General features: G+C 41.8%; 1 protein-coding gene and 1 long non-coding RNA gene across 4 annotated transcripts in view; both read left to right on the plus strand.

Moving 5' to 3' along the window:
• Prelid2 (PRELI domain containing 2) overlaps positions 1–5,766 on the plus strand; it is an 82,145-nt gene extending 76,379 nt beyond the window's left edge. For all 3 annotated transcript variants that reach the window (XM_060377339.1, XM_021650736.2, XM_021650735.2), the window contains exon 7: positions 5,322–5,766. The gene's annotated coding sequence lies outside the window, so the exon portion shown is untranslated. The remainder of the gene's footprint in view (positions 1–5,321) is intronic.
• Positions 5,767–9,509: 3,743 nt separating this feature from the next.
• LOC132652321 (uncharacterized) lies at positions 9,510–13,659 on the plus strand. Its single transcript, XR_009589827.1, has 2 exons — positions 9,510–9,613; positions 11,759–13,659. It is a non-coding gene; the product is annotated as an uncharacterized LOC132652321 (long non-coding RNA).
• The last annotated feature ends 12,232 nt before the right edge of the window (positions 13,660–25,891 follow it).

A 25,891-nucleotide genomic window follows, 5' to 3' on the forward strand; every position in this document is an offset into this window, starting at 1 on the left:
GGCATTTTGGGTAAGAGCTACTTGATCAGTATGCACTTCGCACTGTTTGAAATGCTGTTCTGAAGGGATCTGAGTCATAGGAATAATTCCTGGACTCTGGCTTGAGTGTCTTGAGTGATTAGGAGTGTTTGTCACAGGCACACACTAGTAATTCATAATTACCTTGGGCCAGCTTGAAAGGACACCACACATCCCGCTATTCTAATTGTGGAGTACAATGGACTCGGAGAACAATTAACCGCAGAAGTGATAGGATCACTCAGATACAAGTACCTTGACGTTCAAAGCCTGCCAGCCTCGCCTCTGAATGGACATTAGTTGGAGAATTACATTTCTGTTTGTTTGCAAGTCAGACAGACACCATTCTGATGATGTTACCGGGGGTGGGGTTGGGGTGGGGGCTAAGTAAGATAGTTTTATGTGGTGCAGGCTTGGAAAATGGCAGGTGCCCATAAAGTGTTGGAACTGAGTCTAAATACGGTGTGTTCCTAGATCTACCCTGTTCCTTAAACAAATTCTAAAGAACCTGGGGACATCTCCCTGTTTTTCCTGGTGGCATATTTGTGAGGGTCACCAAATTAACTACTTGGTTCCCGACGGTGATAAAATACCTTCCAGAAGCAACTTTAAGGAAGAGAGGATTATTTTGGCTTACATTTTAAGAAGGGATGGAGTCCGTTATGGTGGGAAAACATGGTGGTGGAACTGTAAGGTAGCTGGTCGCATTGCCTCACAGTAGGGAGCAGAGAGGCATAAATGTTGGTGGCCATCTGGTTTTCTCCTCTTTTTCCTTTATGTTAAATTCAGAATCCCAACCCATGACATGGTGTCACCAACATGCTGGGTATGTCTTCCCTTCTTGCCTAAATCTCTCTGGAAATACCTTCACAGACTCACCTAGAACTGTGTCTCTCAGTCACCTCTGAATCCAGTGAGTTGACAGTTAAAACAAGCAAGTCCATTCATTCTTTCTCAACTCAACGCCCAGACACCTCACTTTAACCTGTAATAGTTTACTATTTTTCCTCAAAGACTCATGGCCATCTCATAACGCATAATAATAATAAATATATCTCGTAATGTAATAAATGATGCTCACTGAAAGAAAATAGCTTCTGATGGTTCTTATGGACAGATACAAAAAAAAAAAAAAAATCTGCTAGAGCAACAGCCACATATTAGATGCCAAGACATGTGTTAATCTGTTCAAGCAAGGCAAGTGCATGTTGTACAGTCTGTGATTAGACTCAGCAGTTGATTAAACTCACAATAATTAACCATCCCTCTCCAACATCCACCAAATAGACATAAATGGAGATATGGTTAGAGCCACTACCCCTGTGGCCTTCCTGTTGACACTCATTTTCACAATCTCTCCAGGGATTCAATGATGGCTTTGCTTCGCTGTTGTCTCATGTAGAGGCACCTCTAGTGGCTTCCATTTGGCTGTTTCTATCTTAACAGACGCCACTCTCACAACTACTAATGTGCTTGTGCACTTGACACTTATCCCGTCTTACCTAAGAAGTGAGATTGGCAGTCAGCTCAAACTTTTGTGAGGGAATCAAGGGGCCTATGCTAACATTGGAAAAGCATATGCATGCTGGTTTCCAAACTTTGAATGTGTGGCCTTGTAGTTTTAGTGAGTGTCAGAATTATCTGGAGGAGTCTTAGAGCATAGAAGAGTGAGCACACTAATGGAGTTCTGGTTGACCAAATCTTGGGTAGGCTCCTGAGCTCATCTTTGGGTAAGAGATGGATGCAGTCAGGGTTAGGACACTGAGAAACTGGACAGCTGGGGTTTCAGCTTTGCATCAGTCAGCACAATGATTTTCATTCTGTATCTTCCCCTGAGTTTTTAAAATCAAGGCCTCTTCTTGCATCTATCCATCCATCCAAATCCATTTATCCATCAATCAATCTATCTATCTACTTACCTGTCTACCCACCTATATCTATGTAACTATGTATCTAATCTATCTGTCTGTCTGTCTATCTACTTATCTGTCTACCCACCTACATCTGTCTGTCTATCTATCATCTATCATCTATCTATCTATCTACCCATCTACATCTGTCTATCTTTTTATCTATCTGTCTGTCTATCTACTTATCTGTCTACCCACCTACATCTGTCTATCTATCTATCTATCTATCTATCTATCTATCTATCCACCTACATCTGTCTATCTATCTATCTATCTATCTATCTATCTATCTATCTATCTATCATCTATCTGTCTACTATCTGTCTGTCTGTATACCTATCTATCTACGTTAATGTAGACAGTCATCAGGTTAGAGCAAACTCACTTGAAAAAAGGAGTCATGGCTCATGCCAACTTGTGGTTCCAAGTCAGTTTGAATTTAAAGTGTTGTTAGTAAAGATGAGTAAATTTAAAAAGTTTACAATGTAGCCTTTTGTCTTTCAGCCATGTGCAGCTGGTGGCCAGTGCCGCCTGGGACAGCTAAGAGTACAGCTCAGCAAAAATAGTAAACTCATTTGAAGTTATTTATTATTGTTGTTGTCACCTTGGCCTGTGTGTGTGACTTAATCTCACAGTTTTCCAGTATGAACTTTGTAGATGATAATGCCATTTTTGCAATATCAAAGGGTGGGACAGTTGAATTATCTTTTTTTTTCTTTTTCTTTTTACCATATAAGACTAACCTAAGACTTGGAATTTTCTTGGTGTGTGGAAAGCAGGCTGCTCCATCTCAAGTAGCTAAATGGTGGAGGTCTGCACAGTGCCAGGACTTTAGAGTGGGGGCAGTAGCTTTTGGTGCCATAGAATTTCCTGTATTACATGCAAAAAGCTGGTTGTCACAATTCTTAACTCATTTTCTCAGAGGGGTAAATGGAAAGGATATATACTCTTCACATATGCATCTATGATTACTATACATTTAAGACTACTCTTTAAGCTTTAAGCTGTCTTGCAAATCAGCTTCATTGAGTTATTATGTATATACAACTTATATACATTTAATGTCAGTTTAAAATTGATGATTTCCTCGTTGAGTTCATAGTGTTCCATTTTGTGAAGTATAAATAAATAGTTCTGTAATCATCACTACACATCAGATTTGGGAAAATGTGAGGCCTTGGTTTTGTAGCTCAGCTACAACCTTATTCTCTCCCTTCCCCATTTTCTTGACAATTTGTACAAAGTTCTTGAAGGTTGAGTTGTTTCTATCTTGATGGATCTTTTTTGCTTTCTCAAAAATAGCTTTATGAAAAAATAAGTTGTAGGTGGGGAATGTACTGTTCTTATGAGTTGTAAAGTGATAAGATTAAATGGAAAAGGGCCAGCATTTGGGAGGCTGAGGCAGGATTTTTGAGAGTTTAGAAGCAGCCTGGGCATGGAGTGAGACCTGTTTTAAAAATAAAAATAACAGCATAAAAGATGGCTTATCTGGGGAAGGTGCTCGCCCCAAGCCTAATAACCTGAGTTCAGTCTTGTGGACCAGTAGTAGGAGGGTCCTGACCGACACATGTTGTTCTGTGATCTCCACACATGTGCTGTACACACACACACATACACACACACACACACACACACACACACGTAACTAAAATAGACAGTAGATAAAAATATAACAATGGATAGGACAGATCACACAGAGAACAGGGTTCACAAAACTATAGCTTATAAGCAACATACAGCTTTTTAGAAATAAAGATTGCTTGGAACACAGCTGTACTTAATCTTGGTTGCATTCCAAGCTGCAAGAGCAAACTTGTAGTTTTGACGAAGACCTCTCAACCTTTGAAGCCTAAATTATTTACTTTATGCTCCTTATGTTGTTTGTTGGAAACAAGAAGGGAAAATTTGTTGTCTCCTGAGTCAGTTTCATAAATTAACATCAGGGATTGGGGTAGCGATTATATGGCCTTTTCAAACTGTAACGCTGGTCATATCACACCTCTGCTCTGTAATGTTTTGACAGCTTTTCTCCTCTGCATTTGTGCTAATACCCTTTCTTAATGACTTGCACAGTGCTGTCTTAAGGCACGAAGAGATATTAAAATGCTAACGACAATGAAATTAAATTACCATCAACAGTGGATACTGAAGCCACCCAGAGAGGTCCAGGGCACATGCAATAGGAGGAGGGCATCCTGTTAGCACAGACAGTGTCATTGCAGCACGGTAAAGTATGGGCACTGTTTGTAATTTAGTCACTATGCCAACTTTGGGATTTTGCCATTCTCCATTTTCTTTTGTTTTTTTCATATGTGATATGTATGTATGCATTTGTATGTATAAATGCAGATGTGTGTGATGGAGGGAGGGGGGGAGAGGGGGTGATATTCTGAGGTATTGGTTCTTACTTGTACCTTATTTGAGACAGGGTCTCTTGCTCTGCTGTGTGCCAGGCCTGGGAGCATCTGGGGACTCTCTTGTTTCCATTGCCCATTGTGTCTGAGTGCTGGGATGAGAGAGGCACATGCCGTTATGTCTGAATTCCCACAGTTCCTGGATATCCGAACTCAGGTCCTCATGATTGTGTAGTGAGTTCTTTACCCACTGAACCATCTCCCCAGCCTAGTTCTCTGCCTTTAAAGGACAATTTATAGTTTTGCACAAATGTGCAAGATGAGGGATGATTCCATATTTTCACATCACATGCCTTTAATCCTCACACTCAAGATGCATACCTCTGTGAGTTCCAGGCCAGCCAGGGCTATAACCCCAGGGCTATGCTAACCCTTTCTCAAAAAAAGGTAAGATTTAAATTCATGTAGCATATTCCCTTATTTTTCCTGGTGGCTAGCATCAGAGGTAACATCCACGACCTCTCTGACCTGTGTGTCCAACTGGGCATTTGAAGATGTAGAAAGCTTGAAAGGTAATTTTCTCCTGAACCAAAATGGAGGCACATAAACCTCAGTAAGCAATATGCTGTGGTGTTGCTGCTGACACGTCTATTTGATGGATTTTTGATTTCCTGTCACTTCTGAATAAAACAAATAGCCCCGACATCTGTTTGTTCTTGCCCCTGGCATTCAGGAGACTGGCTTGGTGAGGTTTGATAGCACAGTTGATTTCTTTCCCATTGGAGTGATTAAGACCTCACTTTTAGCTGTATCTTCAGCTCCACTCTGAATGGGCTCCTCTGGGTAGCTGGACTTAATAAAATGAGGTGCTTGCTTTGTTCGAAGATCATTAGGAGGTAGGAATACAATTTCTTCAAGAATTATCCATAGTGAGAGAATTCAAGTGACTCTTGGGAGTTGCTTCAGAAAAGAGGGCAAATAAGTATTGATCGCTGAGACGTGTTTATTAGGTGATAAAGCCTATTTCTTTCTCTTTCAGGGAAGCTGCCACTGTGTCTACTTTTTCTTGAGAATCACTTCTTGGCCACGACCTCATAGGCACTGTACTGGATGCAGGTTTCGGGACTCAGTCAGTGGCTTAGTGAAGAGGAGACTTTTTCCTGGAGCACAGAATAATACTCCCTTTTGGAGCCTGCTTCAAACCATGGGACTCAGGAAGAGGAGACCTTTGCAGCTGAAATTTTTTTTAATTTTAATTTTTATTAATTATACTTTATTCACTTTGCATCCCCCTGTAAACCCCTCCGTCCCCCCTCCCAGCTCCACCCTCCCTCCCTCTTCTCCACGCATGCCCCTTCCCAAGTCCACTGATAGTGGAGGTCTTCCTCTCCTTCCTTCTGATCCTAGTCTATCAGGTCTCATTAGGAGTGGAATTTTATGACATGGTCTTTTTTATAATTTTATGAATAAAGGGGAAAAGCACATCGGGTGACATCTATGCTTCCTCCAGATGTCTTGCTGATTTTCTGTGATGGTGTCAGGGCAGCCAGGAGAAGGATAAAGGTGCGGGGATGGTACCTTGTACTAATATGTTGTCAGTGCCGGTGTTCATAGGATCCAGGAAAGGATTCTGGAAATGATAAAAAGGTTCATCCTGGTACCTCTTTCCAGAATAATAAGACTATGTGCCAGATCTGTGGTGAAACTAAGCCACAGGCATACCGTGGTCAGCTGAGCCACATGTATACTGTGGTCAGCTATCTTGTAAGTCTGTACAGCGTTTAGGAGGTAGCGTGCAAACTTTTACTTGCTCCTCTATGAGAACATGGCGTGGAGAGCGTAAGCCTAATTCAGGGTCTGGCTGTGGCTCCCACTAACTTGTTTTGTGATTTGGCACAGACTATCCCGTTGTGTTTTTGACCAGTGAAGTGATCAGCAATCAGAGGAATGGTTCTCTCTGTAGGTTAGTTTGAGGAGCACAGGTTTTGGGCTTCTCCACCTCCAGTGTGCTGGGATTGCAGGGGTGCGCTGAGGATTGAACTCCGAGCTCTGCAAATGCTGGCAAGCCCTGCGCCAACTGAGCTGCACACCCAGCCCGGCATCCGCTTTTCAGCTGTGATGTAGATGGCATTAGTGTTTGAAATTTAGATGGCATTAGTTTGCATTTCCCATGATGAGAAGCCAAAATATAAATGCACACCATCTAACAGAAAGCTTGAAAAGAAGTAATAATTTGGAATTCATCTTAAGATAAAAATTATGCCATTATTGAAAAGACTTAAAGAAATTATCCCCCTTTTCTTCTTTTTTACTATTTAAACTTTTTTTTCTGCTTAGTGCATTGATGAATTTCAAAGCAATTGTATTTTTTCACACAAGCCTGCCACTATGAGACTCCTCTTATTGTGTTTGAGCTATTTGTGCTGTTTGAGTTTTGTCTCCTGGGATAATTTCCCTTCATTTCCTCAGCGTTTTACTTTTCTGTTGTGTTGGAGGGGAAAATGAATGGTGGAAATCGGAGCATATTTTGACCTTGTTTTCCGGCTTGTAAATGGCATTTGGAATAATTTTCCTTTTCCAAAAGTAAGTGAATTATTGTGGATGGGAGAGGCAAGAAATTTTTACTTGGAGGTTGATGGAGTAAATACAGTCCTCTGCACTAAAAAGCTCATGTCCTCTCAAAGTTGGAGAGAGTTCTCTTCCTTAGCCACCCACGAAGGTCACTTGGGACACTTTATTTCATCTCGAGGCCCAGGGTGCACACCAGACCAAGAAATAAGAATCCCTGAATATGGAACCCTGAGTTCATTGCCGTTAAAGTTCCTTGGCTGTGCCCAGTGGGTATCCAAGGATAAGAGCCCTATATTAGAGTCTGGAAGGCACCTAAGAGAGTGAGGCAGAGAGAGGCTGGATTTGTGCCAGATTCCTTGAAGCTGGGGTGGCTGGCGCAAAAGTGTTTGGTCCTGACAGACAGCTGTTGTAGTGAGCGAAGCAGGCTGAGGCCACGGCAGAGGCCATGCAGCGCATGTCTGGCTGCAAGTGGGCTGCCGCTAAGCCCCAGCCGCTGAGGCTAGCCACATGGCTGCTTTATGTGGTTCTTGCAGTTTCACCTTTTCAGGAAAGGATAGAGGAGGAGGAGGAGGAGCAGCAGCAGCAGCAGCAGCAGCAGCAACCTTTTAACTTTTATGTGCCAACAAAAAAAAAACCTCTTCTGTTTGCCGTGCATGTTTGCCAGCTGGTACTTTTGAGCACATGCGGCTAGGGTGTTTGGACTGGCCTGAGTATCTCAGCCAGACATCATAGTTGCTTTTTTTTTTTTTTTTTTACTTTAGACATGTATTCTGCCTTTCTGCCAAGATGGCTTCTAGATTTCTAGATGATTCTCCTTTTTTGTTTCCAAGTAATTCTCTTAACTTGTGTCAAGCACTCTTCCTCAGCCAAAGTCGCTTCCCGTTTCAGGCATCCATTTCTTTGATACAGATTCAGCAGTTAAGAGCAAGAATTTCTCCTCCGGAGGAGTTTGGTTCCCAGCTCACAAACATGTGGAACTCCAGTTCCGGGTGATTCAGTGCCCCCTTCTGGCCTTGGCGGGCACTGCTCTCACGTGCTTCCCCCGCGTCCCCCAGCCCCCAGTGTCAGCAGGGAAACCTTAACAAAGAAAACTTAAATGTTCATAAAAATATTCCAGGGCTGGGCCTAGAGAGATGGCTTAGTGGTTAGGAACACTTTCTGCTCCAGGGAACCCAGGTTTGATTCCCAGCATCCACATCAGGAGGCTCTCAACCTCCGTATTTCCAGCTCTAGGGGATGGGCTGCCCTTTTCCGGCCTTTGAGGGTTACCCTTTATACACACGACATCTATTCACACAAACACACTGATACTCCTAAGTAATAATAATAAATAAATCCTTTAAACGTCTTAGTCTTTTTATAAGTAATTAGGACTTTTTTTTTTTTAGGTTTTAAAAAAATGTGCATATATTATCCAAGTGTGTACTTTGCCATCTGTGTGGCCTTGGACACACTGGCACACGAATGGGGCAGTTTCATTCACAGATCTGGCTGGCTTCCTCACTGCCTTGCTGTGCCGACCTTCATGGTGAGGCTGTGCCCAAGGTGGAGACTGTCCAGACACGCCCAGAGCTCCGCTACAGTGCAGAGGAAGCTCAGCCCCTCCGCCACAGACTCTCCTTCTTGTAATACCCAGCTGGGACTCCGGATTTACATTTCCAGGCAAGTTCTGTAAGGCGTTTGTGGTTCTGCAACACAGACTAAGTTTTGAGAAAAACAGATGAAGAAAGTGTTTTGGTCCTGGTTTTGTTTCCTGCCGTTTGAGAGGTTTTGGCACCGCTTGAATCCACTAATCGGTGCAGGTGATCGGTTGGAAACCAGTCTAAGGTTCTTAGGAGGAGAGACACCAGCTTAAGTGGCTTCTTTGTGATTTACTGCTTTCACAGGGGAGGGTTCTTATCTTTTCAGTCATCAGCGGATGGAAGAGATACTATGTTTTTTTCATGTACATTACTCTGTGTATTGTTTAGGCAGTGCTCATGTATTAATTAATATCCCATTTCTCAGACATTGTGGAGCACATAGTATAAGCAACTTGAATCCGTTCTTTTAAATTCCACGTCTTTAAAAAAAAAACATTTATATCAAAAATTTTCTCTTAATTTTGTATGCATTTCTTACTTTTGTAAAAAAAAGGAATATGTTGAAAAAGAGTCTTCAGGGCCATCATTATATTTTTAACTCTTCTGTGTCGTACCCAAGTTTGTGAAATTCCCTGTCTACTGAGTGTTTGCTCCTTGGATTCTAGAGTGTCTTTTTGGTTTTCCTTTCCTCGCACCCAGTTCCCGCTACTATCTCTGTGTCAGCCTCTAGCAGCCTTCCTGTAGTTTTCCAGGTGTTTGGGGAGTCACGTGACTACCCAGTTTGTGTCAAGTAGTGAACAGTATCTGATGAGGCTAAGAGGCCTTCCTCACATTAAAATGAAGGAACTTGACTGTTGTCATAGCTCCAGACATTGTTCCAGTGCCCCATTTCCTGCCTTCAACCGCACTTCTCAGCCTGTGGCTTCAGGCGAGATGTGGCTTGAACTCATTTCTTTTGATGTACAAACCCTCGTTTTCCCCAGCTGTGTTTGTGTTTTCGTATGTACTGAGTTACAGCTATGCAATACCGTCCTGTCAGTTGTCGTAAGTAAAGGCGTCGCGATGGAATTTTACAGGTGAACGCTCCTTCCTTGAGATGTCCCATCTCCCGGCATAACCTGTGTTCGGTGGCCACAGCAGCAGTCCTGGCTTTTGTCATCCGCCTCAGGCGAAGGTGGTAGGTAGATGCTCACTCCTACCTCCCTCGAGACAAGCCAATAAAATTTCTGAGTTATAAAGGGAGGCCGCCATTATTGCTTGAATCCAAGCGGGGCAAGTGGAAAAGGCTCAGCAGAGACTTTCGGGTGAAGAAGGGAGGCGCAGAGGAATCAACGTGGCCCCAGAGCTGCTCCTGGTTGGTCTGAACCTCTGGTCTGCCTCCTGCACGTTGTTTCTGAGACTCCCTTCTGTTTTTCTGTCTTGTATTTCTGTTTGTCTGTTTTTTCTTCGATACGTTTGAGTGGATCTCTGTGCCTCGTTACTAAACTGCCTGTCTGGATCGTGGTGACGTTTTCCTTCCTCAGAGCCAGGACAGGGTGGTGACTCCTAGCCCGTAGCCTCCAGTTCACCCAGCATTACTGAGAGCTTGCTGTGTGTAAGATCAAGGCTAGGCTTGCCATCCCTTTTGAGTTGAACTAATAGGCCACTAAATAGCTTGAACCATCATTATATTGACATGGCAGTGATAGGCACCAAGTGACAGTGAGACCTGATGTTGTTATCCCTTAAGTAAAGGAAATTGTGGTTATTAATTTAAGGGACCTGGTGCCCCGTCCCGCGGGGCTTCAATGGGGTTCCTAAGGTGGAGAGTGGAAGGAATGGGGTGGGGAGAGAGGGGACAAGAGACGCACAAAATGAAAGCCAAGTCTGTTTGTCTGATCAAGGCTTCCATTTATTAGAAATTTTTACCCAACTTATATAGGGAGGAAAGGGGAAGGTTAATCTACTGCTGCAGGTAATAGGAAGAGTGCTTTCATGGGTTAACTATTGTACCTGCAAGATACCATAAGGATGTTCTCTTAAGATATCTTACGGATGCTCTAACAAAGGATGTCCTCACAATCTATCACCCATGATTTAGGGTCTAGATAACTCTTTCACTACATAGCTTTAGGTCTCCACTAAATGACCTTTGCTCTCTACTTGGCTTTGGCTTCAGTAACTACCTTTGTCTCCACTAGATAGCTTTGACTTTGGCCTCCGTAGATAGCCTTGGCTCACTAATTGACTTTGGCTTCTGTAGATACCTTTGTCTTCACTAGATAGCTTTGGCTTTGGCTTCCGTAGATAGCTTTTGCTCCCAGCAACTCGGGAAAGAAAGGTCTGCATAAGATGCGCTGTGCAGAGACCATCACAAAATAACAAAACAAAACAAAAAACAACTCCCCCCCAATCACATGTTGGTATAGTCCCAAAGCTCACCAGCAGATGCACAGTTCTGGGTAGTGACTGAGTTAAGGAGGGTCATGTGGCTTCTTAGGATGTAAAGGTCCAGCTCATAGACAGAAGGGTGGAGCAGTCTTTCGTGACCATCCCAACATAACCAGGAGTTCTTCAGTGCAGTGATTACAGGATGTGGGTTACTCAGGCAAGAGCCTCTTTTACCTTTAGACTCTAACTAGTAGCTCTGTCTGGCATTTTCCAGCTCAGAGCTGCAGTATCTGAACAGTGTCTCCCTGATGCTTTTGGGATAAGAGGACAGGACGACATGCTATCAGGCTGACCTCTAAACTTCAGATCCTTAACAAAACCTTGGGGAGACTGAGGCTAGTGGAGAGAGAATGGAGAAGGACATGATAGGAATACCAAACCCAGTGCCAGGGCAATGTAGAATAGAAATAATGCAACGGAAGTTAGCCTTCTATACATCAATTTTTAAAAATGGGTAGAAATTTCAAATGTGTCACTTCTTGCACATCTTAGCCACCCTTGGACCATCTGAGGAACTTACAGAATACTGATACCTGAGTCTCACCCCTGGAGACTTTGGTTTATTGGCTGGCAGTGCAGCCCTTGCATTAGGGAAGGGAGAGTCTCCACAGATGGTCATAACCCTGCACAGCGGTTCTCACTGACTTTAGAGGAATGATCTCTCATGGGTGGGCACTTTAAGAAGCTGGCTGAGGAGAAAGTGTGATGTAGGCCTCTTTCTTTCGTATTTGTGGTCCTTTACCAAAAGTAATTCACTGTCTAAATGAAAAAGTGTGACAATGTCTCCTAATTACTAATAGAAGAAAAGTGATGTAAAAAGAAAAAAAAAATACTACCATAAGCAGCCCATTTTCTTATGACCAGAAATTTGATTTCCATTTTCTGAAAACAGGATCCTATGTATAGAAAAACAGTGCCTCCAGATTCTTGTTGCTCATCTTATGGTCCTGATCTCAGTCACTGCACAGCCAGACCTATGAACTATGGACAGGCACGCTGTGCAGGAAGTGGCAGCGAGAAAATGGCAGCCACCACTAAATTAAACTCCACGGAGCCATTCTGCAGCATTCTCTGAGAAGGTTACAGCCATTTCGGGCCTGCCATCTGGTAGCTGCTGATGGAATCATTACTTTGTGTTGGCGCCAAGATGAACTTTTAGATCCAGCGACAGAGGAGAAGAAAATGCTGTTTGCTTGTGTGTTTTTGTTTTCCTATTTGGAGTTTAGATGTCTCCTTGAATTCAGAAGTTCATCAATTGTTCAGACATTGAATTTGCCACATTGCTGATTTTTTGTTTTGTTTTGTTTTGTTTTTCCAGAGGTTTAGGGGAAATTACTTTCCAGATGGAAGCCCTCACTGTCGTTTGTATTTGTTTAAGGATGTGATTATTAGTCTGATCTTTTGAAACGGAAGTTGCCCTTGTCAGTCAAAGAAAAAAAAATCTTTCTGGTCCTTAGGGTAGGAGCTTTGTGGGGAGGGAGCTAGAAATTCAAGATGTAAACGAACATGCTCAGGTGTGGGTCATATAGAAGCTATGAGAAACTGAAACTGTTTTCAACATATGCTTGTAAATGGGTATTTTTCCCAATATTATAAGCCCTTATAACAACAGAAAGAAAAGATTTTAATGAATGAATGACCCCAAAGTACTGATTATTATAATGGAAATAAGATGTTGGAGAGTGAGGGATGTCCTACTGAGGCCATACCTGTGGTTATTAGATTTGCATAGCTTTGAGGGAACCCTATTGTCATTTTTTTTTTGCAAATGGTAGGGAGGTTGAGAATGTTCAATCATGTCTCTGTCCTTCCCCCAACCCCCACCCCGCCTTTGAAACATAACCTTAGATATAACAGATAAAGAGTTCAGTGCAATCTAGGTGCCAGCTAACTAGTTTTTAATTACAGTTTTAAATTAGATTAAACATCACAGGTAAGATTACAAGTGGAGCCAGTGTAGCATAGAGAATAGTCTTTATGTGTGAAGTCAGAAACTAGCATTGTAACCTGTCTTCTTTGGTGTTAATTGTTCTGTCAAATTTTATGTTCTGTCAAATGTTATAAGAATGACTTCCTGGAAGAAATAAATGCTAACCATGTTTTCAGGCCTTAGTGAAGGGATGAGGGATGTGAAGACAAATTGGAGGAGAGCAGAGGCAGGCAGACTATTGGTTTTTGTTTGTTTGTTTGTCTGTTTGTTTTGTATTGTTTTTACCTCTGATAAATCTTCCTAAGGTCCATGGCCTGTGATTCTCCAAATAGGGCACCTGTTTTTTTGGAGATCTAGAACCATCTCTGAGATGTGTTTGAAGAAGCCCTTTGAGATATCTGCTTGTCTTAAAATTTTAATTATTAAGCAAACTAATAGCTTTGTATAATACAAATCTGTAACGAAGAACAGATTTTAAAAGCAAGTAAATAAACACAAAACCCCTGGAAATTTGAAGAAGATTTCGTTTGGGGCATTTGGTTTGTGTGTGGCGCTTCCTAGCCTGCAGCAAGTATGAGGGAAGGTTGAATGTCATGGGCATCCCAAAGAGTGGCCAGTGGAGGTGCTGGAGTAAGTCTCTTCCCAGAATACATTGGGTCTCTGGTCTGCTGGTAAGAGATCTGAGTTCTCTGTCTGGATACAATGGAGAATTACTTATTGAAGCCATCTTCAATCATGAAAATTCCCAGAAATACCATGTCTTTCACTATGAGCCTTACTTACCTCCCAGAAACATACCCCTTGCCTACCAATATCTGCTAAAGGACAATGAGGCAAATAAACTCAGCCAGACCTTACTATCAGCCACATTGTGGATTATTTTGAATATTAACTGTTAAAGCTCTTAGCTGAGAAGAAAGTACACCATCATTGCACATTATACTTTAAATTTGTTTTGTATGTATGTGTATTGGTAGAGATACTCCCCTTTTACTGAATACTGGAGGTTCCTTTTTTTTTTTTTAACTTATATGTCACTTTAAATCCTGATCACAGCCCCCTCCCTCCTCTCTTCCCAGGACCCCCTTCCACCCTCTTCCTGATATCCACACCCCTCTTCTTCTCAAAAAAGACTGCCCCCACACACAACCAACCCACCCCAGCACATCAAGTCAAATTAGGACTAAGCTCACCCTCCACATTGACCAGGCAAGGCAGCCCAGTTAGGAAAATGTGATTAAAAAGCAGGCAATAGAGTTCGTGTTATAGACAGCATCCACTTGGCTTACTAGGGAACCCACATGAAGATCAAGCTGCCCATCAGTTACATATGTGTAGGGGGGTGTAGGTCCAGTCCATGAATGCTCTTTGGTTGGTTCTTCCATCTCTCTAAGCCCCCATGAGTCCTGGTTGGTTGGTCTTCTTGTGGAGTTCCTGTCTCCTACCTTCTATTCTTTCCCCTACTTTTTCCACAAGACTCACTGTGCTGTGACTTTCAGCATCTGATTAGATCAGCTGCTGTGTGGGGCCTCTCAGAGGATGGTCATGCTAGGCTCCTGTCTATAAACATAGCAGAGTATCTGTGGCTGGCTCAAGTTGGGCCAGACATTGGTTGGACATTCAATCAGTCTCTGTTCTATCTTTATCTCTGCATATCTTGTAGGCAGGGTAAACTTTGGATTAAAGCTTTTATAGATGCACTGGTGTTTCCCTCCCAACTCTATAAGTCCTGTCTGGCTAGAAGGTGTCCTCCTTAGTCTCCATGTCCACTGTTGCTAGGAGGTTGAGCTAGAGTAATCCCCATATTCTCCCTGGAGCCTACCCTGTTGAAGGTCTCCAGCTTATCTCAGAGATGACCCTGCCTTCAATTTCCCTTTTCTCTCCAAGCTCTCTTACCTCTGCTCCCCACTCTTTCCATATCTGATCCCCCTTTTCATTTCCTTCCCCACACCCTCTCCTTCCTAGTCCCCTCTTTTCATCTACTTCCACTGTCTCTTCTATTTCCCCATCTGAGTGAGGGCCTCCCTGGGGCCCTCCTTGTTAGTTAGCTTCTTTTGGTCTGTGAATTGTAGTATAGTTATCCTGTAATATATGGCTAATACTCCCTTATAAGCGAGTACATACCAAGACCCAGGATAGCTAAAATAATCCTATACAATAAAAGAACTTCTGGAGGTATCTTTATCCCTGATTTCAAGCTGTACTACAGAGCAACAGTAATGAAAACTGCATGTTACTGGCATAGAAACAAACTGGTGGATCAATAGAATCGAATTGAAGGCCCAGAAATAAGCCCACATACTATGGGCACTTGATTTTTGACAAAGAAGACAAAACCATACAATGAAAAAAAGATAGCATTGTCAACAAATGGTGCTGCTCTAACTGAATATCTACATGTAGAAAAATAGAAATAGAATCATATTTATCACCCTGCAGAAAATTAAAGTCCAAGCAGACCAAAGACCTCAACATAAAACAAGATACACTAAATTTGTTAGAAGAGAAAAATGGGGAAGAGCTTTGAACTCATTGGCACAGGAGACAACTTCCTGAGCAGAACACCAACAGCTCAGGCTTTAAGATCAACAATCAATAAATGGGACCTCATGAAACTGATAAAGCTTCTGTAAGGCAAAGGACACTATCAATAGAACAAAATGTCAGCCTACAGATTGGAGAAAAATCTTCACTAACCCTCTATCTGGCAGAGGACTAATATCCAAATATATAAAGAACTCAAGAAATTAAACACCAACGAAGTAAATAATCTGATTAAAATATGGGGTTCAGAGTTAAACCAAAAATTCTCAACAGAGGACTCTTTAATGGCTGAGAATCACTTAAAGAAATGCTCAACGTCCTTAGTCATCAGGAAAATACAAATCAAAATGACTTTGAGATTTCACCTTACATCAGTCAGAATGGCTAAGATAAAAAACTCAAGTGATAGCATATGCTGGCAAGAATGTTGAGAAAGGGGAACCTCCTCCATTCCTGGTGGGAGTGCAAACTTGTACAACCACTGTGGAAATCAATCTGGGTGCTTTCTCAGAAATTTAGAAATTTCTAAATTTAGAAATTTAGAAACTCAGACCCAGCTATAACACTGCTGAGCATATACCCAAAAGATGCTCACCATCCAATAACAACATTTGCTCAGCTATGTTCATAGCAGCTTTTTTAATAATAGCCAGAAACTGGAAATAACCTAGATGTTCTCCAACTGAAGAATGGACAAAGAATATATGGTACATTTACACAATGGAATACTACTCAGCTATTAAAAACAAGGAAATCATGAAATTTACGGGCAAATGGATGGAAGTAAAAAAGATCATTCTGAGTGAGGTAACCCAGACTCAGAAAGACACACATGGTATGTATTCACATATAAGTGGATCTTAGCCATACTGGTGTTTCAAGTGGAGGTAATGAGCTACATCTGTGTCCCACAACTGTCACTAACTAGTTGGTCTACAGTGTTCAATTTGATGTACTTAAAATCAGTGGGAAGGAGTACGTCTTAGTTATCTATTTTCATGGGAAAATACCATGACCAAGGCAACTTATAAAAGAAAGCATTTAATTTGGGGGCTCACAGTTCCAGAGGATTAGAGCTCATGACCGTCATGGTAGAGTCCATGACAGCAGGCAGGCAGGCATGAGCTGAGATCTTACATCTGATCTGCAACCCCAAGGCAAAGAGAGAGAGAGATAGATAGATAGATAGATAGATAGATAGATAGATAGATAGAAAGATGGCTAACTGGGAATGGATGGCTTAGGGGCTTTTGAAACCCCTAAGCCACTGTCAAGGATCTTCTAACAAGGCCATACCTCCTAAGCCTTCCCAAACAGTATTTTCTGCTGCAGTCCAGGCATTGAAACACCTGAACCTATGGAGCCATTCTCACTCAAACCACTACAGGGTATAATTAGTCTTGAAGGTGTAAAGTATCAAAGAATAGGGAAATTTAATGAAACAGTATTTTGATTCCTGGCCCTTGTAATTACAGTGGTGGAACTGGCTCTGCCTCCGTGGCACTCTTAACCTTCCAGGTAACAGACCTCCCTTCTGGTATGTTGTCTCAAATACATTTCACCCGTTTTCTGAGTGAGAACTGGAAGAAAATTGCTAGGAGGAACAATATCCCTGTTTATTTGAAAAGTGTGTACATTTCTGGGAAGAATAAAAAGTCCAGTAGTGCCTGAGCCGCTCCACTGAAACAGTATCTACTGTTGAGATTTGAATTTTCATTTTTAAAAGTCAATTTCAAAGTAAATTTTGTAAGAGATTCAGAATCTTTCCATCCAGTTGGATTCAAATATTCCTTGAGAAATGGCCATGGACCAAATTCTGCAGTTAACTCTGCGTGTCATGGTGGATGGGACTGAGGACTTGGAACAGCAGCTGAATAGAACCGTGGACATGCCTCACTGTCCGTGTTGTTGTATTGAGTTCTCAGGGACTCATTTTCTTGTGGGACAAGGCTCAGTGGTAGGGCTTGCTTTGTTGGGTTGTTGAGAGGATTATGTGAGTTAATACATAGTTGCAGTGGGACCAATGACTACCTGGATCCCAGTCAATATTCAGCAATCTCTAACAGCTGCTGTGGCCACTTGGTGTAGACGCTTTAAACTGAAGGTAGATTTCTCTGTAGGAGTCATATAGACTTGGGCATTCCTGTTTGAGAAGATTTTAAATTGTCAATTCCATTTCATTCATGTTTAGAGGGCTCTTTTAGGGTTTTACTGCACATTGAATGAGTTGTAGCCATTACCAAGATGGACACTTCCATGTCATCTGATGTTCCTAGTGTTTCATGGGGTGCTCATCTGGTGGTCATTAGCCATAGTCTCCTTTATTCCCATTTGCGTTACACTAGCTCTGCTTCATTTTCCTGTTTTTTTTTTTTTTTTTTTTTTTTTTTTTTTTTTTTTAATAGACTTAGTATGTTTGCCTTATAGATAATGTTTGTGGGTTGCTTTTGTTCTACCACTGACTTTTTTTTCTTTTCTTTTGGTGTGTGTTGCACAGGTGTGTGCATTCACCCATGGACATGTAGATGCTACAGGTCAATGTCTAATGTTTTTCCCTATCATTAAAAAAAAATTCTTCTTTCGTATATTACATCCTGATTGCAGTTTCTCTTTCCTCCTCTTCTCCAAGTTCCTGCCTCCATGTCACTTCCTTTATCATTCTTTACCTTATTTTTTTTTCATAGAATTTTTTACTAAAGCTGGAGTTCTCCATTTCATCCAGACTGGCTAGCCAGAGTGCTGTAGAGAGCCGGTCCCCACTGTCCCTCTCCCTACCACATTGTGTTTATAGACACATGCCAGCATGCCCAACTTGTATGTAGACGCTTACTAGCTCTGCCAGTGACTTTTTCTAATTCTAAATCTTACCCACGACCATGGAAGATGTAAAATTAAAAGAACCCTTTCCACAATTCACTTAGTATATCCTCCCTCATCACCTCATCTATTCAAATGGAAATATCTTCCTAAAAAGATGGGTCTGAATCACCTTCCCTCATTTTATAAATCTTGAAGAATTAACTTTTTTTTTAATATGTGAGGCTGGTGTTTAACTGCGTTTAACTGAGCTGTTCATTCTAGGATCCTCTTTGAGTACTGGACTTAGCATCCTGAAATAAAGCAACTTGACATCTTTAAAGAACAAATACTTTTTTTACATAATATTTTTATATCTTTTTTGAGAATTTCACATAATGCATCCCATCACCCTTACTTCCTAATCCTCCCATGTCCATCTCCCCACCCTTATGCACCCCCTGCCCCCGCAAAAAAGCAAGTTCAATTTGATTTGTCTATATAGACACTGGAGTGTGGTCAAACTCCCTTTGGCCAACTCCTTAAAGAAACATGAGAGCTTTCCCACCTGCCTCCCTGCCAGCCATCTACTGTAGGGAGCCATACTTCTTCATTCTAATTACAATTTCTAAGAGTTCTCTTTGATGGCTTCCTGTCTAGGTTGTCATCATGTGTGTGTGTGTGTGGGGTGTAGGCTAGAGATTGTCACAGAAGCCTTCTGTGTATCTCATTCTCAACTGCAGTCACTGACACTATTGCAGAAGAAGCTTCCTTCTTTCACAGTCAGCAACAGCATGGTTCCTAAACTTCCACATGGCATCTGGCAACAGCATGGACCATGGCCATGCAGCTGGCCTCTGGTGTCAGCATGGGCATCAGCATGGCTTCAGGCAGTAACGCTTGGTAGTAACTCAGGCCATGAACGTCAACACTTTGGTGCTAACATGGACCACACATGCAGCCAAACACTACAGCAGGACTGCAGACCTAGACATGGCCTCAGTAGTAGCATGAACCACAGATACCAACATGGCCTCAGGCAGCAGTGCAGGCCACTTTAAAGAGCAACAACAAAGTTTTATTTAAAAGGAACACAAAAGTATAAGTGTAATCTTTATCTTTCATCTAGGAAACTCCTCTTTGCAACAGATGGAGACCATTACGGAAACCAGCAACTAATCAACACAAAAAGTTGTGGAGCCCAGTCCCAATGGATACATCTACAAAATACTCCCCTGCCTAAGGCTCAGGGAACATTGTGGAAGAGGGGTAGAAAGATTGAAAAAGTCAAAGGATCAGAAAGTTTGCCGTCTCCTCAAATCATCAGAAGCCATACCCATAAGGTCTCACCATCATTATCGCCAAAATGAAAATTGAACAAGAAAGACACAAATGAACCAACAGAAGAAACCACACAATAGCTCACAATGCCTCAACCCTATGCAAAGAACTACAGGCAACCATTAAAGTTCATAATGTGAGAGGTGGCTCTCCCTATGGAAGAGCACACCAATGGCTGTCCAGTGCCAAACAGCCCGCCCTGAAAACATACACGCAAGTAACATTAAATGGACTCAACAGGTCACATTTGTGAATATATATGTATATACATATATATGTACACTAACAATTGATGAAAAAGAGGTCATGAAGTTTAAGGAGAGTGGGGAGGGCTAAATAGGAGCATTTGGAGTCAGGAAAGAGACTGAAGAAATGTAATTAAAATACAACCCCAAAAGTTAATGAACAAACAACAAAGAGGCAAAAGCGCCTGTGAACTTTGACATTTTTATCCTGATAATAAATGTCATTTATTTTCACTGTTATTGTACAGGAGGATCAAACACTGTGCCCCACGAGAGCTCCTTGGTGGTTGAATGAAACCATTTCAGTGGGAGTCAGTGGCAATGTGAGGCTGCGATTGCAAAGAAATATGCCTGGACTTCAGTTTGTCATTTTTGTTTTCTTCTAAAATGATGCTTGCCTTGCGTTTTTCAGATACCAGAGGCAAGTGATAGGTGGTCCTGGGTGACAATCTTGTGAAGCCAGCAAGGCTTTCAACAAAACCTCTTATCTCTGATGAGCTCAAAGCTTCATGTGGGAGGGACCAAGAGACTAGTTATTCCAACAGTGCCCCTGGGCGTGTTAATCACCATTTTGCATGCCACACTCCTGATGGTAATTCCTCGTGTCTGAGCAGGGCCTTTGAGCTTATTAAGTATTATGTATTTTTCATTTTCTTTATCTCCTGAAAGCAACCTGTGAAGATGGTCGTGGGGAGTTTAAAGATGAGAAACCCAAGACTCGCCTCCTTGGAGATGTGGCTAATGCAAGAATGTGGCTACTGAGTGGCTGCATGGCCGTTGTGCTATCAAACATCAAAAGTGAATGCATAGCAAGTTCCTGTGATAGAAAAGATGAGTGACTGTGCAGGCTTTGACGTATGTCTCCCTCCACAAGCTAATCTTTTAACAATATAACTGCCTTTTCCTTATTAACTTTTAAGCCAAAATAAAATTACATCATTTCCCCCCTCTTTTACCTCCTTCCAAACCCTTCCATGTGTTCTGCCAACCTTGGTCCCTCTCAAAACCATTGCCTCTGCTTCTGTAGCTGTTATGGTTAAACACACGTACACACACAAGTCTAAATACACATAAATACAACCTCCTCAGTCTGTATAATGTTATTTGTATGTATAAGATTTCATAGCTGACCACTTGGTATTAGATAACAAATCAGGGGGTTTTCCCTGGGGAGACTTTTTTCCTCTCCTCATTCCTTAGTTGCCTGCAGTTCATTTTTTACTGGTGTCCCCCTCTCCCGAGATTTCCCTCTTCTATGTTAGCATATCCATCAGCATTGGACTTTTCAGATTACAACAGACCATGTTCTTTAACAATGTCATATCACTGTAGTGCAGCCGTATTTTTTTTCTGTTTCCCAGAGGTGAAACAATTTCCATCTGGACTTTCACGAAGTGTTACTGGAGAAGTGCAGAAATGTAGCTATGGGGACTTCCTTCATCAAATTCTCATTAACTACCCATTGTGGTTACTCCATTTCTTGCTGTGATTCTGACTATTACAGCGATAAAACTACAGCAGGTTAGATTAAGTAAGATTTTATTGGAAAAATGAAATAGGATTAACATCTGTGAAATAAAAAAAAAACTTTCAAATTAGAGGGATCACAGTTCAAATGTTGGCTGGTGTCTGCCATGGACTACGGGTGTGACCTAATTAACCTTCTGAATTCGTTTCCTTATTCATAAAACAAAGTTGCTAATGACTTCTTCAGTGAATACCCTCCAGTTTCCTACAAAAATAATCCCAAACTGATTAATATAGCATTTTAAACAATCATTTGTTTGTACATCCAACTCTCCCAACCTGTAGATTTTGGGTCTAAAAAGTAAGGTTTTGTACTTCCCAAGAGTTATTTCTCAGAATGATTATGCTTATTGTATCAGTGTTTATCTACTTTATTGACTGATGTAAACTGGCTGGCGTATTTACTCTTGCTACTTTAACAGAAAATCACAGCTTCCATGCCTCAAAATGATAGTCTGATACCTTCCCAGAGGATGGAGAAACCAGCCTCACTGGACTAAAATGTGTTTCATTGTAGCAGCTGTAAGGAAGAACCTGTTCCTTGGCCTTTTCCTACTGCTAGGGATGGCCACATTCATTTGCTTGTGGCTCAGCCCCTCCACCATCTTCAGAGACATCAGCACAGCACTTTAAAACTGTCGTCTGACTTTTCCTTTGTTCATTCAGCAAGGACCTTGTGACTAAATGGCCCACTCGATAACCCAAGATAATCTCAAGTCAAAATCCTTTATCATATCAAGTAACATGTTGAAGATCCCAAAGGACATCTTCTGTGGACCTTGTTCCGCTTGCTACAACATTTGGGAGGAGGAGGACGGGAAAGAAGAGGGGGAGGGGAGAGGAGGAAAGGAGGAAAGAGGGTAGGGGGAGACACGCCACCCACAGAGAATGATATGATTATTTTTATGAGTTCTAGGCTTTTCTTCTTCTTCTTCTTCTTCTTCTTCTTCTTCTTCTTCTTCTTCTTCTTCTTCTTCTTCTTCTTCTTCTTCTTCTTCTTCTTCTTCTTCTTCTTCTTTCAGAAGACTTGCCACAGAAAGCCAAACACGCACTGAGAACATGGGAGGTGGAGAAGGATGACTAACCTGGGGAACAGGAACTGTGGGTTTGTGGAGAGTGCTTGCCTACCATAGGCAAAGCCCTTTGGCTCTCTTTCCAGCACTGCAAGTGGGGAACCGGACAAATAACAATGAAGCAGGGTAGTCCGAAGGCCAAAGCACCTTCCGGTTCTGTATCTTGAGAGTGCAGATGTGTTAGCGTAAGCTTTGATAAGAGGCATCTGGAGCTGGGAATGTGGCTCAGATAGAGCCCTTGCTTAGCATTTGTGGTGTCCTAAAGTTCAGTTCCTAGCACTGTTAAAAAGAAAGCTATTTTGGGCGTTACTGTGAAGAATTACTGACTGTGTAGCCTTCCAACAAGCCTGTGCTGTGATCTTAGCCTCCTTGAGTACACGAGCTGGCCCTTTCTCAGCCAAGGCTGAGCACACATGTGTTAAAGGGAACTCTTTGTGTAACAGTCAACTTTGATTTCCTTGATTCCCTCCAGACTACTCACAACAGGCAATTCACCCCCATTTGCAGTGATGTAAGAACAATGTTTACAAGCTGGAAATCATTCCCTTCTCAGGTTCAATAAACTTGAACTCCAGGGCCCATGGACTTTGAGGCACAAAAACATAGAATGGTGGTCAGGAGCCCATCCATGGCCTCAGCCCCACCAGCAGGAGGGGTTTCTGGAACCATGCTCTGTTCTGATATGTTCCTCAGAGCCTGATGTAGGGACCAGACCCTGGCAGTAACACAGTTCAGACTGTACATTCACAGCAATGGTGATCTCTTATTCCAAACTATCAATGAAACCGCCTGTCCTCGGATGACTGAGTCTCAGATTTCCTGTTGAACGGATGAGTTGGGGTACAGGCCCCACTGAACTTCCCAGCTTGGCTTCAGAAGTCCTGTGATACCTAATAGGGAAGTTCAGCCCTATACTGTTTCTTGCTGTAAAGGCTGTTTTTGACTTTGGCCTTGGCTTTTTTTTTTTTTTTTTTGTTACCATGTCTGTACAAAATACACGGATCTAACACCAGCAAAAGTGATTTGCATTATTTCTGTCATACCCATTTTAATAAATTTGAGCTTTACAGCTGAAAGAAAGAAAGAAAGGAAGAAAGGAAGGAAGGAAGTAAAGAAGGAAGGAAGGAATGTAGGAAGGAAGACTTCCTGCACCAAATTAAGAAAAATTTGCTTTGAATTAAATGTGGGCTAGATAACGGAGACCATTTGGGGCAGCTGTGAAACTCCCTTGTGTATCTGTGGCTGATTGCTTCAGAAGTGTTTTCATGTTCTTGATCCATTTAGAAAAACAACCTATGAATACTAAGGTTCAACATGCTTTTGATTTATGGAAGAAAGATGATGCAGAGGGAACAAAACACTGTTTAAGATAGAAATATGAGGGCCTCTGTCACTCACGATAGCTCTCTTGCCACACAAGGCATCGCTGTGGTCTACAGGGGTCACAGCCACTGTGAAGGGTGGCCAGCAAGATGGAAGTTTCCTAGTCACACCACCTTGCTGCTTCCATGTCCTGGGACCAAAGTGTGTGGTGTCTGCCGTGATGGGGCCTCACTGTAGAGTTCCGGTGGGCAACCAAGAACAGTGATAATAAAATGTCGTGCTTTGAAGAGGTTTCTGACCAGGGAGGGGACATTTCCCACACACCACGAACTGGGTTTTTTGTTTGCAGCCTATGGCTTTTCAGAGCACTATTTCCCTTAAATTCTTTTACAAGGAAAAAAATGTATCTACTTGGAAAATTTATAAAAAAGGTTTCCACGTGGCTTTCCTAATCACCCTTAGTACAGCTTTTCCTCTCCCCGAGCCTTTCCCTGCCCTGCACACCCATTCTTCTTACACGACTATAAGGGCAGCACAAGTTGGACTCGATTAATTACTTAAAGAAAAGAAAAAAAAACAACAGAGGACAGGAAGTTGCTGAGGTGGAGGGTGGATCTTGGAGGAATGTGATGAATATGATCAAAATATGTTGTATGAAATGCTCAAAGAATTAATAAAATATTATGTAAAAATGGCATTGGCGGATAGGATGTTACTCACATACAGCCTCAGGACTTGGTACCCTGAGGCAAAAGGATTGATAGTTTGAGACCAATCTTAGGTCTTAGGTCACACACACACACACACACACACACACACACACACACAGAGTCTCCTATGATTAACACACAGAGACACACATGAACACACATACACACACATACACAGACACATACAGTCATATACACACACAGACACACAAATACATACACAGTCTCCTATGATTAATACACACATGAGCACACATATACACACAGACATACACAGGCACATACACACACATACACAGACACATACATACACTCATATGCACACACACATGTACATACACAGACACATACACATACCCACAGACATACATGCACATACATACATACAAACACATACAGACATAAACACGCACATACATGCACAAACAAACATATACACAAATACATACACACAGAGACATACACATACATGCACACACAGACACAGACAGACACAAACACACACATTTATACACACAAACACACTTATACACATACATACAAACACACAGAGAAACACATTCATATACACACACACACATATGTCTATACAACTTTTATATTGACTGGGTTAACCAGTCAATCCTGACTATGTCAGGTCTCCTACTATTAACCCAATTTTCTCTCCCCTTTAAACCTATTTGTTCTAAAAGTAAAGAATAGATTTTGTTCAGTGATTCTTTTTCAATTTTGGTGGGAGTCATAGACTCCTTTGAAAGCTAAGAACAACTTTGAAAAGCTAGTGGAACTTTTTTTCTTTTAATACCTTTGGGGCAAATGTTATTGAGTTATTCCCTTCAGTCCTTAGATCACTATCATTTTTAGTTCAAACAAAGCTTTCCTTTGATTTTCATCTTCACCCTACACCCTCTCCCCATAAACACTCACCCTAATTTCCTTACTGCTGGTTCTTGAGAAGCTGTGTATTATTAAAAACAAATAGTTGTTGCTGCATCCTCAACATCTCATCTATAATTCTAGATTGTTTTATGCATTTCTTGAAGATGATCTTAGACACCAGAAGTCCAAAATTTTGCCTAAATCTGTACTGTTCAATTCAGTGAACATTAGCTTCGGCGGTACTATTTAAATTCAAATTAAATTACTTAAGTTTATATTAAATTGAAATGCTCTCTGCAACATTAGCTTCAGTTGAAGTGCTTCATGGCCGTATCTATCTGGTGGCGGCTGCTGTGCCAGACAGTACAGAGAGATGGGTGTTTCCATCAACGTGGAAAGCATTGTTGGACAGAACAGCCCAAATCATTGCCCATAGGAACTTTTTGGTCTTACATGTGCCACAGGTGACAACAGCAAAGTTTCAGTCTTGGCTCCCTCACAGGTAAGGAACTTGGTTCTGTGCTCCTTACACACGTTTTATTTTCAGTAGAATTGTTATCAGAGACAACGAGCATCAGAGACTGTGCCCAGCATCCCCAACGAACCCAGCTGGGGCGCCCATCCTCAATTAGTCAATTTAGAGAACCAAATTAACAG

This window comes from Meriones unguiculatus, chromosome 2, assembly GCF_030254825.1.
Source record: "Meriones unguiculatus strain TT.TT164.6M chromosome 2, Bangor_MerUng_6.1, whole genome shotgun sequence".
Taxonomy (NCBI): Eukaryota; Metazoa; Chordata; class Mammalia; order Rodentia; family Muridae; genus Meriones; species Meriones unguiculatus.